This window comes from Rana temporaria, chromosome 5 (assembly GCF_905171775.1).
Source record: "Rana temporaria chromosome 5, aRanTem1.1, whole genome shotgun sequence".
In the NCBI taxonomy this organism is placed as follows: domain Eukaryota; kingdom Metazoa; phylum Chordata; class Amphibia; order Anura; family Ranidae; genus Rana; species Rana temporaria.
The window spans coordinates 53,935,566-53,952,089 of record NC_053493.1 but is presented as its reverse complement, the minus strand read 5'-3'; the positions used below and the strand labels follow the sequence as shown (position 1 = coordinate 53,952,089).

Here is a 16,524-nt window from a genome sequence, read left to right as displayed (position 1 = left end):
CAGATATAGAAGTGTAATTCTGGGGACACTGGGCTTTATTTACCTCCACAAACTGCTGTGACACATGGAAAGCCACCAGACTGATGACATGTGACAACTTGCTGCTCACCCCATACCTTCACCCATCTACTTCATGGTATTGGCTGTGAGGTTTAATCGGCTTCTAAAAATCACCCTAGACCTGGATCCTATACTTATGTATTCCATACAATGATCGCATCTGTACTGTATCATTCAGCTTCAATGGTATCCAACATATCACGCAAGAATTGCCCATTCTCTAATATTTGGCTAATTTACCTTTCGCCAATCTGATTCTCATTGTGACCACAGGTAAGGTGCTGCTAACATTGTCACTTCCGATCCTGATTACTGAGGCAGGGCTGTGACTATCATTTATTTATGATTCCCCAATATATAGGACGTATCCAGTGCCGTGGCATGGGAATGTAGGCTGTACCAAATAAATTCAACTAATGCCTATAAATAAAAACTCAACATAGACCAAAATATATTTAAATAATTTTATTGATAACACATTTTTTTTATTTTTTTTTATTGGTAATAGAAATGGCCGCGGCACCTTTATTGGTATATATAAATATATATAAATAAATAATCCAATTAATATTATTTACATTTTTAATAAAACTTTCAATATTTAAAGTGGAGGTTCCATCAAAAAAACAATTTTGCTTTAAACTGTAGCTTACGACTAAAAAAAAATAAGATTTTTTTTTTTTACTTATCTGGAAATGCCTGTTGCTATGCGGTCCCACGAAATCTGCCTTTGAAACCACCTAGGATTCTGACATCATCTCCCTCTAATGCTCCTGGGAAATGTGTGTCATCATTTCCCAGGATGCAGTGCGCTGTCCAATTATCACTCCCCATCCAAGACTTCCAGGAAGTAAATGCCTGTAGGCTTCACAATGGCCACGAGCAAAATGACAACGGTGTAGATATCGTTTTATAAACTATCTTTTTTGAATATCTATGCGGAGCGGCGGCGGATTATAAAATAGTAAGTGACCAGATTTATATTATAAAAACGCAGGATGAAAGGACATACATTTAAAAAATGCTAATTGTGGTTGGAACTCCGCTTTAACTTCTTAATAAATAACTTTCCAAACTTAAAATTCTCTCTCAAGATCTCACTCAGTCCTAAGGGCTCTTTCACACGTCCTGTCAGTTTCTTTTGTCTGCTCCGTCGGCTCAGTGGGAATCCCCGCTGAGCTGTCGGCGGATAGGGCGGTCCCCGCACACAGTGCAGGGACCACCCTGTCTCAGCTCCGCTCTGCCCTATGGGGAACCGGATGCAGACGGACTGTCTGTCCGTCTGCATCAGTTCCGTTCCGCCGGACGGAAGAAAAATAGGGTTTTCTTCCGTCCGAAAACCGGATCCCGACGGACGCGGACGCTAGCGGATGCTCGATCCGCTAACGGACGCGTTCCCATAGGGATTCATTACAAGTCCGTTAACGGACTTGTAATGAACGGACAGGCGGAACGGACATGTGAAAGGGGCCTAAAACTCGAGCGAATACCATAAATAATAAATAAATACAAAGTCCCCCCTTGTCTTCAAGGGTGACATACCACATAACAGGTGCTGCGACAGGGTGGGGGGGAAGGGGGAGCACACCACGCTGTTCCAAGTTACAGCTGGTTAAGGCCTTAGGGTGCTGGGCTTATATAGCCCCATACACGTGTACTATGCCCGGGAAAAACGTGACTTTCAAAGCCCGGGAAACACGTGACCTTCCCGCTCAAAGTCACGCTTTACCCGCCCAAAACCAGGCCTCTACCCGCCCAAATTACACCTGACAGCCCCAGCTAAAGTGAAGCTGACAGGAACCATTTTTTTTTTTTAAACAATTAAAACCATATTAAATATGATTATTATATATATTTTTTTATTATTATTTATTCTGACAGCCACTCTCCCCATGTTGTGGGCACTAAGTAATGCCCCCTTTTCATTGGTCATGTGATCGTGCTTTGAAAGAATGCATTGCAACTTTTTTTTTTTAAATGGCATATATTTCGCTTTCCCTATTGGCCCTTGTAGCTTATCCTGCAGGTTAATCACTTGGATGCCAGGCCTTCTCTGGAACATGTTGTTTAAAAGTTTAAGGCTCCATTCACACTTGGCGATTTGGATTTGCGGGTGGAATTATTGTGATTCTTTTTTTTTTTATATAATCTTTATTTTCAAAAAAAAAGTTTTTGCATAGGAAAAACAGACATACAATTGTAATGTCGGCCAACATGGCCCAGCAATTAGAATACAGGCAATGTAACAGTCCCCTGGCATGTCAATAGGGATCCTGTCCCGGGCTGTCAAGCGAAGCATATGTGGCAAAAAGCGTCTCCGGGGCGTGCCTACACCTGGAAGCGCGGCCTGGGGAATAGTGAACAGCATACGTATGACAAGTTCTGAGCTATAACCATAGTGGATCTACCCACCCGCACCACCTAAGCACACCCCGGAAAGGAGGGAAGTCCCTCCATCTGTCAGGATAATCAAAACAAGCCTCTGCGCCTCGGACCCTCATGCCATGGGGGAACTAAGGAAGGGAAAACAAAAAGGGGGACTCATACAGTAAGGGAGGGGAAAGGGGGAAAGGGGAGGGGGTAACCTCTGGTACATGTGCATCGACATCAAAAAGACATTAAATAAACTATAGTGTTTCCATTATGGCTCTAACAGCCCACTGCAGCATCATCAGGGTCCCTAGCGACACTCCCCCCTCCTGCCCTGGGCCCCCTTCCAGAGGGGGACATCCCCTGGGGGGGCCCAGGCACAGGCAGCTCCTCAGGTCCTACATAGTGTATCCAAGTCGCCCATATCGAGTAGAATTTATCATATTTGTCTTTGCACTGCGCCATCCACTTCTCTGCCTCCATAATTTTGTTCACCATACACACCCACTCCGAGCGGGTCGGTATTGTGGGCGTCTTCCAATGTATCGGAATCAGCCGTCTGGCCGCATTGAGCAAATGAGGCAGTGCAGATTTGCAATATTGGCTGACCGGGACCGTGGGGAAGTGAAGCAGGGACTCCAAGGGAGAGTCCGGGAGCGCCACATCCAAGATCAATTTGACCTGGGCATGGACATCCTGCCAGAAGGGGCACAGTTTGGGGCATTCCCACCAAATGTGCAGGAAGGTGCCCCTCTGGCCACACTCCCGCCAACATGCATCCGAAAGAGAGGGGTATATCTGAGCAAGTCTAGTTGGGACCCTATACCATCTGGTGAGGACCTTGTAGCTATTTTCTTGCATCCTTGTATCAACCATGCTCGAGTGCGTTAGTCTGTATAGGTGGTCCAGCTGCGGCTTAGTGAAGTTGTGCTGCAGGTCTCTCTCCCACTCCCTTATGAACCTGGGCTTCCCATCCTCCCGTAGGGAGTATATCAGGGCATATAGCACAGAGATGGCATGGGGGACAGCCTCCTGGGCCATACAGAGGCGCTCGAAGGGGGACGCCTGTGTTGGTGACCTGACCCTCTGGGGTAGAGTTGTGAGAAAATGGCTGAGTTGCCGATAGCGCCACTCATCCATTAGGAAGGGACCATATTGCTCCCTCAGCGTGGCCAGGGACAGCAGCCCCCGGTCCTGGACAAATCTCCCGCATCTGGAGGAATTATTGTGATTCTTAATCACAAAGCAATTGATTCAAACCGTGTGACGTGTATCTTCAGCGTCTTGGCAAATTGGCGGCAGCCACTGAGCAAGATTTTTTTTCCCGCTTGACAGAAGTTGACCGTTTAATCCAGTGTTTCTCAACTCCAGTCCTCAAGGTGCCCCAACAGGTCATGTTTTCAGGCTGTCCATTATTTTGCAGAGGTGATTTGATCAGTTTCACTGCCTAAGGGTCCTTTCACACGTGCGGACCGTTCGTCCGTTTTTTCATACGTCCGTTTACGGACTGCAATGCTTTCCAATGGGATAGCGTACGTTAGCGGATGAGCATCCACTGACGTCCGTTAACATCCGTCTCCGTTAAGCTCCGTTTTTTTGAACGGAAGAAAACCCTATTTTTATTCCGTCAAAAAAATGGAACGGACGAAAAACGGATGTTAGCGGACGATCCGTTTAACATCCGATCCGCTAACATCAGTTTTTCATCAAAATATGTAATAAAAATAAAGTTCTAACAAAAAAAAAAAAACGGATGGAAAAGCGGATGAAAAACTGATGAAAAACGGATGAAAAAACGTATCAACTGATGATAAAAAACTGATCTAAAAAATGGTCCGCACGGGTAAAAGGACCCTTAGTAATTACCACAGCCGTTTCATCTAAGGGAAATCCTGAAAACCTGACCTGTTGGGATGCCTTGAGGACTGGAGTTGAGAAACACTGGATTAAACGGTCAACTTCTGTCAAGCGGGGACAGCCACATACTTGTTGACATTTGTCCGGTCTCTGCTGAGACAGCCAAATTTCAATCCGTTTACGGACAGCTTTTATTTACTCCAGAGATAAAGCGATAATCCTGCAACTTTATAAAACTCTGGTTCAGCCACATCTAGAGTATTCCATCCAATTCTGGTCACCAATCCTCAGGAAGGATATGCTGGAGCTGGAGAAGAGAGTCCAGAGAAGGGCAACTACTGTAAATATGGGGACTGGATGACCTAAATTATGAGGAACAACTACAAGCACTACATTTATTTTCTCTGGAGAAGAGAAGAACATTTTCAGTCTAACGCTGGCCATAAACTATACAATTTTCTTATTCAATTTCCTTTAGATTTACCTTTAACTATGTAGTGAAAGGGCCTGCCTGATTGCATACAAATGAAACGTGTTTATGTGTGACCTCCTATTATAAGGTTTTGGTAAATCTAAAGTAAAGTTGTACAAGAAAATCGTATAATGTATGGCCAGCCTTAGGCTGGTCATACATGATACAATTTTCGTCTATAGATTTCCTTTAGATTTACTAAAACTAGGGTTGTCCCGATACCACTTTTTTAGGACTGAGTACGAGTACCGATACTTTTTTACAAGTAGTCGCCGATACCGAATACCGATACTTTTTTTAAATGTGTCCCCAAATGCAGCCATGTCCCCCCACAGATGCAGCCATGTATCCCCCCCATCCAGCCATGTCTCCCCCCATCCAGCCATTGTCTCCCCCCCCATCCAGCCATGTCTCCCCCCCATGCAGCCATGTATCCCCCCATCCAGCCATGTCTCCCCCCATGCAGCCATGTCTCCCCCCCCATCCAGCCATGTCTCCCCCCATGCAGCCATGTATCCCCCCATCCAGCCATTGTCTCCCCCCATGTAGCCATGTATCCCCCCCCATCCAGCCATTGTCTCCCCCCATGTAGCCATGTATCCCCCCATCCAGCCATTGTCTCCCCCCATGCAGCCATGTATCCCCCCATCCAGCCATTGTCTCCCCCCATGTATCCCCCCATCCAGCCATTGTCTCCCCCCATGTATCCCCCCATCAAGCCATTGTCTCCCCCCATGCAGCCATGTATCCCCCCCATCCAGCCATTGTCTCCCCCCATGCAGCCCCCCATCCAGCCATTGTCTCCCCCCATGCAGCCATGTATCCCCCCATCCAGCCATTGTCTCCCCCCATGCAGCCCCCCATCCAGCCATTGTCTCCCCCCATGCAGCCATGTATCCCCCCATCCAGCCATTGTCACCCCCCATGCAGCCATGTATCCCCCCCATCCAGCCATTGTCTCCCCCATGCAGCCATGTATCCCCCCATGCAGCCATTGTCTCCCCCCATCCAGCCATTGTCTCCCCCCATGCAGCCATGTATCCCCCCATCCACTCATTGTCTCCCCCCATCCAGCCATTGTCTCCCCCCATGCATCCATGTATCCCCCCATCCAGCGTCTCCCCCCATGCATCCATGTATCCCCCCATCCAGCGTCTCCCCCCATGCATCCATGTATCTCCCCATCCAGCGTCTCCCCCCATGCATCCCCCCATGCAGCGTCTCCCCCCATGCATCCATGTATCCCCCCATCCAGCGTCTCCCCCCATGCATCCATGTATCCCCCCATCCAGCGTCTCCCCCCATGCAGCCATGTCCCGCTTACCTGCATCCCCGCTGCAGACTGTGTAATACGCCGGGAAAATTATAACTTTGAATCGCTGTAATGATTGGCGCCACGCTGCGTATAGACACTCCCCCTCGCTCGGGATTGGACAGTTCACCCGAGCGAGGGGGAGTGTCTATGCGCCGTGCAAATCATTGCAGCTATTCAAAGCTGTAATGTTCCCGGCGTATTACACAGTCGGCGGTAGCGGGGATGCGGCGAACGGCGGCGGGATGCGGCGTCACGGCGGGGGAAGGGGGGAGGAAGTATTCTATTTTGGTATCGGGGGTATTTGCGGGAGTACGAGTACTCCCGCAAATACTCGGAATCGGTCCCGATACCGATACTAGTATCGGTATCGGGACAACCCTAACTAAAACCATATAATATGAGATCAAATCTAAACACTTTCAATTTGTATGCAATTAGGCAGGCCCTAGCACTACACAGTTGAAGGAAAGTCATAAGAAAATGATATGATGTATGGCCAGCCTTAGGGAGTGTAAGGCCCTTGTCACACAGGCTTTCCGATCAGGTCCACCTGTCAGTTTTTTGGGCGGACCTGATTGGACCCTCTATTCAACCCTATGGAGCGGCAGCTGTCAGCGGTGACATGTCCATTGACATCTGCTACTATCCGATCCGATCCGATCCTGTCCATGAAATCCAGAAGTATGGTGAACACTATTTTTCATTGGTCTGGCTTCATAGAGGAGAGCGGGACTCTGACAGGTCCGTCTCAGCACAGTGAGTGGACACGGACCTGTCATCCGCCTGCTCAGCGGGGATCAGCGCAGAGATCCCCCCGCTGAGCCAGCAGAGTCCGCCAGCGGACAAGCCCGTGTGAAAGGGCCCTAAGAGCACACGGAGCCACACAATGAGATTGGAGGAGAAGCGGTTTACCCTTAACCACTTCCAGACCTGCGCACGACGATGTACGTCCTGTTTTTAAAGATTGATATCTCGGTAACGGCAGCAGCTGCTGCCACAACCGAGGTATCGATCTTTAGGGTGCGCGGTCTGGAATCCGATAATGGCGGTCTCCGCGGCGGATTCGCCGCGAGATCGCCGTTATCGGTGGCGGGAGAGGGCCCCCCCCTCCCGCCGCTCTCCCGCGCCCTCCGCCGCTTACCGTAGCCGTCGGTAGCGGCGGAGGCGATCGGGTGCTGTCGGCTGGTGAGCGGGGACGAGACTGAAGGAAAAATCTCCTTCGCCCGTCCCCATAGCTCGGCTGGGCAGAAGTGACGTCAAAACGTCAGTCCCGCCCAGCCTCTTAAAGAGACAAATTTTTTTTTTGGTCATTTGAAAAAATTACTTTTTATTTATTTTTTATTTTTTGCATTTAAGCCCAAATATGAGATCTGAGGTCTTTTTGACCCCAGATCTCATATTTAAGAGGACCTGTCATGCTTTTTTCTATTACAAGGGATGTTTACATTCCTTGTAATAGGAATAAAAGTGATCAAATAATTTTTTTTTTTTTCAGTGTAAAAAATAATAATAAAATAAAAAATAAATAAGAAAACAAAAAAAAATTATTTTTAAAGCGCCCCGTGCCGACGAGCTCGCGCGCAGAAGCGAACGCATACGCGAGTAGCGCCCGCATATGAAAACGGTGTTCAAATCACACAAGTGAGGTATCGCCGCGATCGTTAGAGCGAGAGCAATAATTATAGCCCTAGAGCTACTCTGTAGCTTAAAAAATGCAATCTCTAGAATTTTTTAAACATCGCCTATCAAGATTTTTAAGGGTAAAAGTTTGACGCCATGCCACGAGCGGGTGCAATTTTTAAGCGTGACATGTTGGGCATCATTTTACTCGGCGTAACATTTTCTTTCACAATGTATAAAAAAATTGGGCCAAATTTATTGTTGTCTTATTTTTTAATTCAAAAAAGTGATTTTTTTCCAAAAAAAGTGCGCTTGTAAGACCGCTGCGCAAATACGGTGTGACAAAAAGTATTGGAATGACCACTATTTTATTCTCTAGGGTGTTAGAAAAAAAAATATATAATGTTTGGGGGTTTTAACTACTTGCCGACCGCCCACCGCCGTTATACGTCATCACTTTAGAGATGAATATCTCGGTAACGGTAGCAGCTGCTGCCACAATCGAGATATTCATCTCTTCTGTGGGCGGCCGTGTTAACGATAATGGTGGTCTCCGCGGCAAATCCGCCGCGAGATCGCCGTTATCGGTGGCGGGAGAGGGCCCCCCCCCCTCCCGCCGCTGTTCCGCGCCCTCCGCCGCTTACCGGAGCCGTCGGTAGCGGCGGAGGAGATCGCGACCATCCGGCAGCTGAGCGGGGACGAGACTGAAGGAAAAATCTCCTTCGCCCGTCCCCATAGCTCCGCTGGGCGGAAGTGACGTCAAAACGTCAGTCCCGCCCAGCGTCTTAAAGAAACATTTTTTTTTTTGTCATTTGAAAAAATGACATTTCCAAATTTTTTTTTTTTTTTGCATTTAAGCCTAAATATGAGATCTGAGGTCTTTTTGACCCCAGATCCCATATTTAAGAGGACCTGTCATGCTTTTTTCTATTACAAGGGATGTTTACATTCCTTGTAATAGGAATAAAAGTGATAATTTTTTTTTTTTTTTCAGTGTTAAAAATTGTAAAATAAATAAAAATAAATGCGAAAAGCAAAAAAAAAATTTTTTAAAGCGCCCCGAGCTCGCGCGTAGAAGCGAACGTATACGCGAGTAGCGCCGACATATGAAAACGGTATTCAAACCACACAAGTGAGGTATTGCCGCGATCGTTAGAGCGAGAGCATTAATTTTAGCCCTAGGCCTACTCTGTAACTCAAAAAATGCAACCTGTAGAATTTTTTAAACGTCGCCTATCAAGATTTTTAAGGGTAAAAGTTTGACGCCATGCCACGAGCGGGTGAAATTTTTAAGCGTGACATGTTGGGTATCATTTTACTCGGCGTAACATTATCTTTCACAATATATAAAAAAATTGGGCCAAATTTATTGTTGTCTTATTTTTTCATTTAAAAAAGTGAAATTTTTCCAAAAAAAGTGCGCTTGTAAGACCGCTGCGCAAATACGGTGTGACAAAAAGTATTGCAATGACTTCCATTTTATTCTCTAGGGTGTTAGAAAAAAAAAATATATAATGTTTGGGGGTTTTAAGTAATTTTCTAGCAAAAAAAAATGGTTTTGTCTCGTAAACACCGACTCTGAAAAACAGGCCCGGGGCTAAAGTGGTTAAAGCGGATGTGTCACGGGGAAAAAATATTAAAAGCCAGCAGCTACAAATACTGCAGCTGCTGACTTTTAATATTAGGACACTTACCTGTCCTGGAGTCCAGCGCTGATCACAGCAGAGCACGAGCGATCGCTCGTCTCTCTGCTGCTCCCCCCTCCATCCACGCTCAGGGAACCAGGAAGTGAAGCGCTGCGGCTTCACTGCCCGGTTCCCTACGGCGCATGCGCGAGTCGCGCTGCGCCCGCCGATTGGCTCACACGCTGTGTGTTGGGAGCCGAGTGTTCCCAGCACACAACGGGCGACAGACGGGATGTGACGGAATGCCCGTCTTTCGCCCGTAGCGTGTGGCCGGAAGTGGGTGCAAATACCTGTCTTTAGACAGGTGTCTGCACCCCCCTCCCCCCTGAAAGGTGTCAAATGTGACACCGGAGGGGGGGAGGGTTCCGATCAGCGGGACTCCACTTTAGGGTGGAGGACCGCTTTAAGTAATTTTCTAGCAGAAAAAACTGTTTTAGTCTGGCATACACCAAATCTGAAAAACACCTAAGGTCTGGAAGTGGTTAATCTACATAGAGGGTTTTCACTGTCAGGGCGATAAGGACGTGGAACTCTCTTATACAATTGGTTGTGTCAGCGAGGAATATTGATATTTTTAAAAGACTCTTGGATGTGCATCCTAGTGAACACAACATACAGGGATGTGGGAAATGATTACCGACATTGACACGCATACACACCATCACAGGTTAAACTGGATGGACTATTGTATTTGTTCAATCTTACCTAATAGGAAACTATAGTATAGCTAAAACTTTTATTTTTTTATTTTTACTTTTGGATGAAATGGTTAGAATCTCTGTCAAGCTTGTATTGCTCTCTGTACCTCTTCTAGGAAGATTTATATTTGTTTTGGTGACCATTGTCAACAGGAAAGTGATGGGAATTCTAAAATTGTCCTAGAACAGGAAGTTAGGGGAAATGTTCTAATGGGAACAGTGTTTCCAATGACGGCTGCCTAAGGCCTGATTCACACCTATGCAGGTTGCAGTTTGCATATTTCAGGTGCATTTTGTGTTTTTCGAAATACGTTTTTGATCCATCGAAGTCCATGTAACAAGAAACCGAAAACAGTCCCTGGCCCTTTCCATAAAATGCACAGATGTGAACTACATCCATAGGAAACCATGTTAACCACTTAAGGACCGCCTCCTGCACATATACGTCGACAGAATGGCACGGCTGGGCACAAGCACATACAGGTACGTCCTCTTTAAGTGCCCAGCCGTGGGTTGCGGGTGCCCCGGTCCGAAGCTCCGTGACCGCGGGACCAGCGGACCCGATCGCCTCTGGAGTCCCGTGATCGGTCCCCAGAGCTGAAGAACGGGGAGAGCTGGTCTTCTGGGGTCCCTCGGCGGCTCTCTCGACTCCTCCCTGCAAGGACTCAACGCCTTAATGCGAGCTTGCATGGTGTTGAGTTCCTGCGGGCGCGCTCCCGTGATACAGCCAGTAGCCATAGCCGCCAACTGTATCACTCTGCCCCGCCCCCCGGCGCGCAGCGTCATTGGATGTGATTGACAGCAGCGCGAGCCAATGGCTGCGCTGCTTTCAATCAACCAATGAATGAGCCGGGAAGACGGCCGAGAAGCCTGCACGTTCATGGCGCAGGACTTTCGAGGGGTCAGGTAAGTAAAGGGGGGGTTCGTGGGGCCTCTAATCCGCAGTTTTTTTTTTTTCACCTCAATGCATAGAAAGTATTAAAGTGGAGGTTCACCCGGAAATGTTAATTTTTAACATTAGATTGATGCTCATTTTGTCAAGGGGAATCTGGTAGTTTTTTTTAAAATCGAAGCAGTACTTACCGTTTTAGAGAGAGATCTTCTCCGCTGCTTCCGGGTATGGGCTGCGGGACTGGGCGTTCCTATTTGATTGACAGTCTTCCGACAGGCTTCCGACGGTCGCATCTATCGCGTCACGATTTTCCGAAAGTAGCCGAACGTTGGTGCGCAGGCGCCATATAGAGCCGCACCGACGTTCAGCTTCTTTCGGCTACTCGTGCCGCGATGTATGCGACCGTCGGAAGCCTGTCGGAAGACTGTCAATCAAATAGGAACGCCCAGTCCCGAAGACCATACCCGGAAGCGCCGGAGAAGATCGCTCTCTAAAACGGTAAGTACAGCTTCGTTTTTAAAAAAACTACCCGATTCCCCTTGACAAAATGAGCATCAATCTAATGTTAAAAATGTTTTTTCGGGTGAACTCCCGCTTTAAGGTGAATTTTTTTTTTACCTTTACAACCCCTTTAACCACTTGCTTACTGGGCACATATACCCCCCTCCTGCCCAGGTGAAATTTCAGCTTTCGGCACTGCATCGCTTTAACTAACAATTGCGTGGTCGTGCGACGTGGCTCCCAAACAAAATTGACGTCCTTTTTTCCCCACAAGTAGAGCTTTCTTTTGGTGGTATTTGATCGCCTGTGCGGTTTTTATTTTTTGCGCTATAAACAAAGAAGCGAGACAATTTTGAAAAAAATACAATATTTTTTACTTCTTGCTATAATAAATATCCCAATTTAAAAAAAAAAAAACATTTTTTTTCCTCAGTTTAGGCCGATACGTATTCTTCTACATATTTTTGGTAAAAAAAAAAAAAAAATCGCAATAAGCGACTGGTTTGCGCAAAAGTTATAGCGCTTACAAAATAGGGGACAGAATTATTTTTTTTTAATTATTTTTTTTTACTAGAAATGGCGGCGATCTGCGATTTTTAATGGGACTGCGACGTTATGGCGGACACATCGGACACATTTTTGGCGCCATTCACATTTATACTGCGATCAGTGCTATAAATATGCACTAATTACAGTATAAATGTGACTGGCATTGAAGGGGTTAACATTAGGGGGTGAGGAAGGGGTTAAATGTATCCCTGCTTAGTGTTCTAACTGTAGGTGGAGGGGGGGGTGACTGGGGGGGTGACCGATCTGTGTCCCTATGTACAAGAGACACAGATCGGTCTCCTCTCCAGAGACAGCACCGCTGTCTCTGTGTAAAACGGCAATGAGAGATGATCTCATATGTTTACATATGAGATCCTCTCTCATTGGCCGCACAGATCGCCTCGCGAACGGCCACTCTGATTGGCCGTTCGCGGCGATCTGTAATTGGCTGTGTCCGAGGGACACGGCCAACACAGATTTTCCCCGCAGCGCGCTCTGGAGCGCGCGCGGGGAACGCCCAAAGGGGCGGCCGTCAATTGACGGCAGTTTGGAAATTGGGATCCGCACTGCAGCCGTCAATTGACGGCAGGCGGATCCCAAGTGGTTAAGGCTTCATTTCCATGAATGTTTTTGGACGTTTTTACAGCCACTTTTCTGAGCGTTTTTTTCAGCTTAAAAACGGCTCTCCATGTTAGTCTATGGCCTCATGCCCACCATGACGTTTTTGAGATGTAGATGGCTGAGCCGTTTTTAAGCTGCAGGAAAAAAACAGGACCAGTGCGTTCTGAAGCTCCATCCTTAGAGCTGTAAAAACGCCAGACGTTAAACGCTCAAAAACATGCAAAACCCCTAAAAAACGCTACCGCTGCGTTTTTGAGCTCCAGCACGTTCATGGCGCAGGACTTTCTAGGGGTCAGGTAAGTAAAGGGGGGGGGGGTCGTGGGGCCTCTAATCCGCAGGTTTTTTTCACCTTAATGCATAGAAAGCATTAAGGTGAATTTTTTTTTTTACCTTTACAACCCCTTTAAGGCTTCATTTACATGGACGTTTTTGGACGTTTTTACAGCCACTTTTCTGAGCGTTTTTTGCAGCTTAAAAACGGCTCTCCATGTTAGTCTATGGCCTCATGCCCACCATGATGTTTTTAAGCTGCAAAAAAAAACAGGACCAGTGCGTTCTGAAGCTCCAGCCTTAGAGCTGTAAAAACGCCAGACGTTAAACGCTCAAAAACGCGCAAAAACGCTACCGCTGCGTTTTTGAGCTCCAGCTAAAAAAAAAAAAAAAAACATGGACAGGCGTTTTTAAGCTGTAAAAAAGGCTAAAAAAAGTGGCTGTAAAAACGCCCATGGAAATGAAGCCTAAGAGTTATATGAAGCTTGTGTGATATTTGGCTCACCGACAGCTAGGCAAAGCCAGAACGCCCTACCTTTTAATAGGTTTTGGTGTTTGTAATATAGACTGTTGAGACACTGATTGGCTCACACATAGCTTCAGACACACAGCATTGTAATAGTTGGTGTAATTGCATGTCTTGTTAACGAGCACAACAGACCTATAATTACAGCGGGTGTTCAGGATGTATATGGTGTGTCTGGTGGGCAGGGATCTTGTCCAATAACGGCTCATTCTAATGTTGGGAATGATTATACATTTCTGCAGCCCATCCTGCCTTTTCTGCAAACATTGCCTGTGCAGCTTGTTCTTTTCTAAATGATAAGATTGCATAGTTTTCCAGTGAGAGAGCTGTAATTGTGCCGATACAAGAATTCCTCTTGAAATTATAGCGTCCGTCCTTCCACCATGTGATCTCTGCATTCTGCTTCCTCTGCTGACAAACTTGTTTGACCTCCGTGCATGCTGAACTGCAAACAGCGGAATGCATGGTGGGATTACGTATCGAGGAGCCGCCAAAGGATGTGTAATTCTGTCCAGAGATTCACACAGCCCTGCCAGGTAGGTTTTTTCTCTTCAGCATTTAACCACTTGCTTACCGGGCACTTTTACCCCCTTCCTGCCCAGGCCAATTTTCAGCTTTCATCGTTCTCACACTTTGAATGACAATAGCGCGGTCATCTAACACTGTCCCCATATAACATTTTTATAAACAAAAATCAAACAAATAGAGCTTTTTGTTGGTATTTAAATACCACTGTTTTTTTTTTTTTTTTTTTTTTTTTTTTAATAGAAAACAAATAGGCTGAAAATCTTTTTGGGGATTTTTTTTTTTTTTTTCATGGTTTGTTACAAAATTTTGCTAACAGGTGATTTTTCTCCTTCGCTAATGCCCATTGATGGGCTGCACTGATGGCTACTGATGCTGCAATGATGGCCACTGATAGGCTGTATTGATGAGGAGGCACTGATGAGGCTGCACTGATGGCCACTGAGGGACTGCACTGATTGCGCTGCACTGATGGCCACTGATGGGCTGCACTGATGAGGCTGCAGTGCTAGGCGGTACTGATGGGCACTGATAGGCAGCACGGATAGGTGATGCCGATGAGCACTGATAGGTGACGCTGATGGGCACTTATAGGTGACGCTGGTGGAGGTGACGCTGGTGGGTACTGATAGGTGATGCTGTTGGGCACTGATTGGCAGCGCTGGTGGGCACTGATTGGCAGCACTGGTGGGCACTGATTGGCAGCACTGATAACCGCAAAACTGATTATCAATGCCCTGATTATGAGTGTAGATGTCCCTTTCACACAAGCCAGTTATCAGCTCTCCTCTCCTATCCTTATGCTGTCAACATGAGGAAGGGAATGCTGATAACCAGCTTGTATTTACATTGTAATCTGCTGTGATTGGACACAGCTGATCATGTGGTAAAGAGCTGCTGATTGGCTCTTTACCCCGATCTGTGATCAGCAGTGTTCGAAGGGCTCAGTGATCACAGAGTGCAAAACCTGCCCTCCCCCGTCGCAGCAGGTGTGCGGTGGATGCGATCATGGGAGGATGTCATATGATCCCCGTCACCATTAGGCCTAGTACACACGAGAGGATTTATCCGCGGATACGGTCCACCGGACCGTTTCCGCGGATAAATCCTCTCGAGGATTTCCGCGGATTTGGATCCGATGGAGTGTACTCACCATCGGATCGAAATCCGCGGCGAAATCCCATCGCGATGACGTGTTGCCGCGATGATGACGCGGCGACGTGCGCGACGCTGTCATATAAGGAATTCCACGCATGTGCCGAATCATTACGACGCATGCGGGGGATCCATTCGGACGGATTGATCCGGTGAGTCTGTACAGACCAGCGGATCAATCCGTTGGGATGGATTCAAGCGGATCGATTTTAAAGCATGTCTTCAAATTTTTATCCGCTTGAAATCCATCCCAGGGGATAAAAATCCGCGGAAACAGATCCGCTGGATTGTACACACCAGGGGATCTATCCGCTGGAGCCGGTCCGCGGATCAATTCCAGCGGATGGATCCTCTCGTGTGTACGGGGCCTTAGAGAAAAAATTCAAAAGGTTAACACTGTATAAAGGTTTACATTGGTTGTAAAGGAAAGATGTTTTTTTTTACCTTGATGCATTATCTGCAATAAGTCAACTCCAGTCAAATTTTCTTCTCCCATGCAGTGGGGCTATGCCTGCGCTCTATGGGTTAACTGCTTGTTTTGTCTAGGGGTGAACTTATACTCGCCCAATCCTTCGATCCTCTGGAAAACAGCGCTCCCCTCATCCAGCGATGGACTGTTCTGGACGTCTTCATCTCCAGAACTGGCTTACGGGCGTGATGACGTCAGGAACATTCCAGTGCCCTAGACCGCAGGGGGGCAGGATCCGCAGGCACCTTTCTTGTGCTAGGAGAATTAGATGAGTATTTTTCGGCTCTCTAATCCCTTAGGCCAGGTTCACAAGGTTTTCACCGCAGTCCAATTCGCATGACCTGAAAGTGTGTCCTGCTCTCAATGGAGGCGGTTCACACAGGTCCGGGATAGCTGCAGTGCGTTTCCAAAAGGGTTCAGTTCAGGTGTGATTTTAGGCAAATATTTGGACCTGAATCGGTGAAAAGGAACACGCTGGAAAGCACGGCCGCACATATGTGAACTCGACCTTAGACAAAAATTAGCAATTAACCCATGCAGTGTGGGCAAGAAATTGCTTGAAGTTCTGCTTAAGGCCAGGTTCACATATGTGCGTCCGCGGGTTCCAGCCTGGAGTCCTGTACGGTTCGAGTCCAAATTTATGCCTGATTTTGCACCTGAACAGGACCCAAAAATGCACAGGTCCCCTTTGGAATCCACACCACGCAATTTGTGAACCGGCTCCATTGAGAGGCGGTTACACTCGCATGTCATGCAAATTGGATGCAGTGAACCCAATAAACCTTTCATGTTCAGTTCCTCCCCTAAATACTTGAGCTCGATCTTGATCCAGTGCTGTGCCAAAGAGGATCAGAGACAGCAGCAGGAGCCATTGGCTCCTGCTGCTGTCAATCAAAGGAGAAAGCTAAGGTAGGGCTAAGTCGTACTGCGTGTATCAAT

At 47.1% G+C, this 16,524-nt stretch overlaps 1 protein-coding gene across 3 annotated transcripts in view; it reads left to right on the top strand.

The window, feature by feature from the left end:
- The window catches only part of MPP7 (membrane palmitoylated protein 7), a 537,461-nt gene that overhangs the window by 118,292 nt on the left and 402,645 nt on the right, over positions 1-16,524 (top strand). Inside the window, exon 1 of one of the 3 annotated variants that reach the window (XM_040352590.1) lies at positions 13,625-13,972. The exons of the other annotated variants lie outside the window; for them this stretch is intronic. The gene's annotated coding sequence lies outside the window, so the exon portion shown is untranslated. Of the gene's footprint in view, positions 1-13,624; positions 13,973-16,524 lie in introns of those variants that run through there. 3 annotated transcript variants of the gene reach the window in all.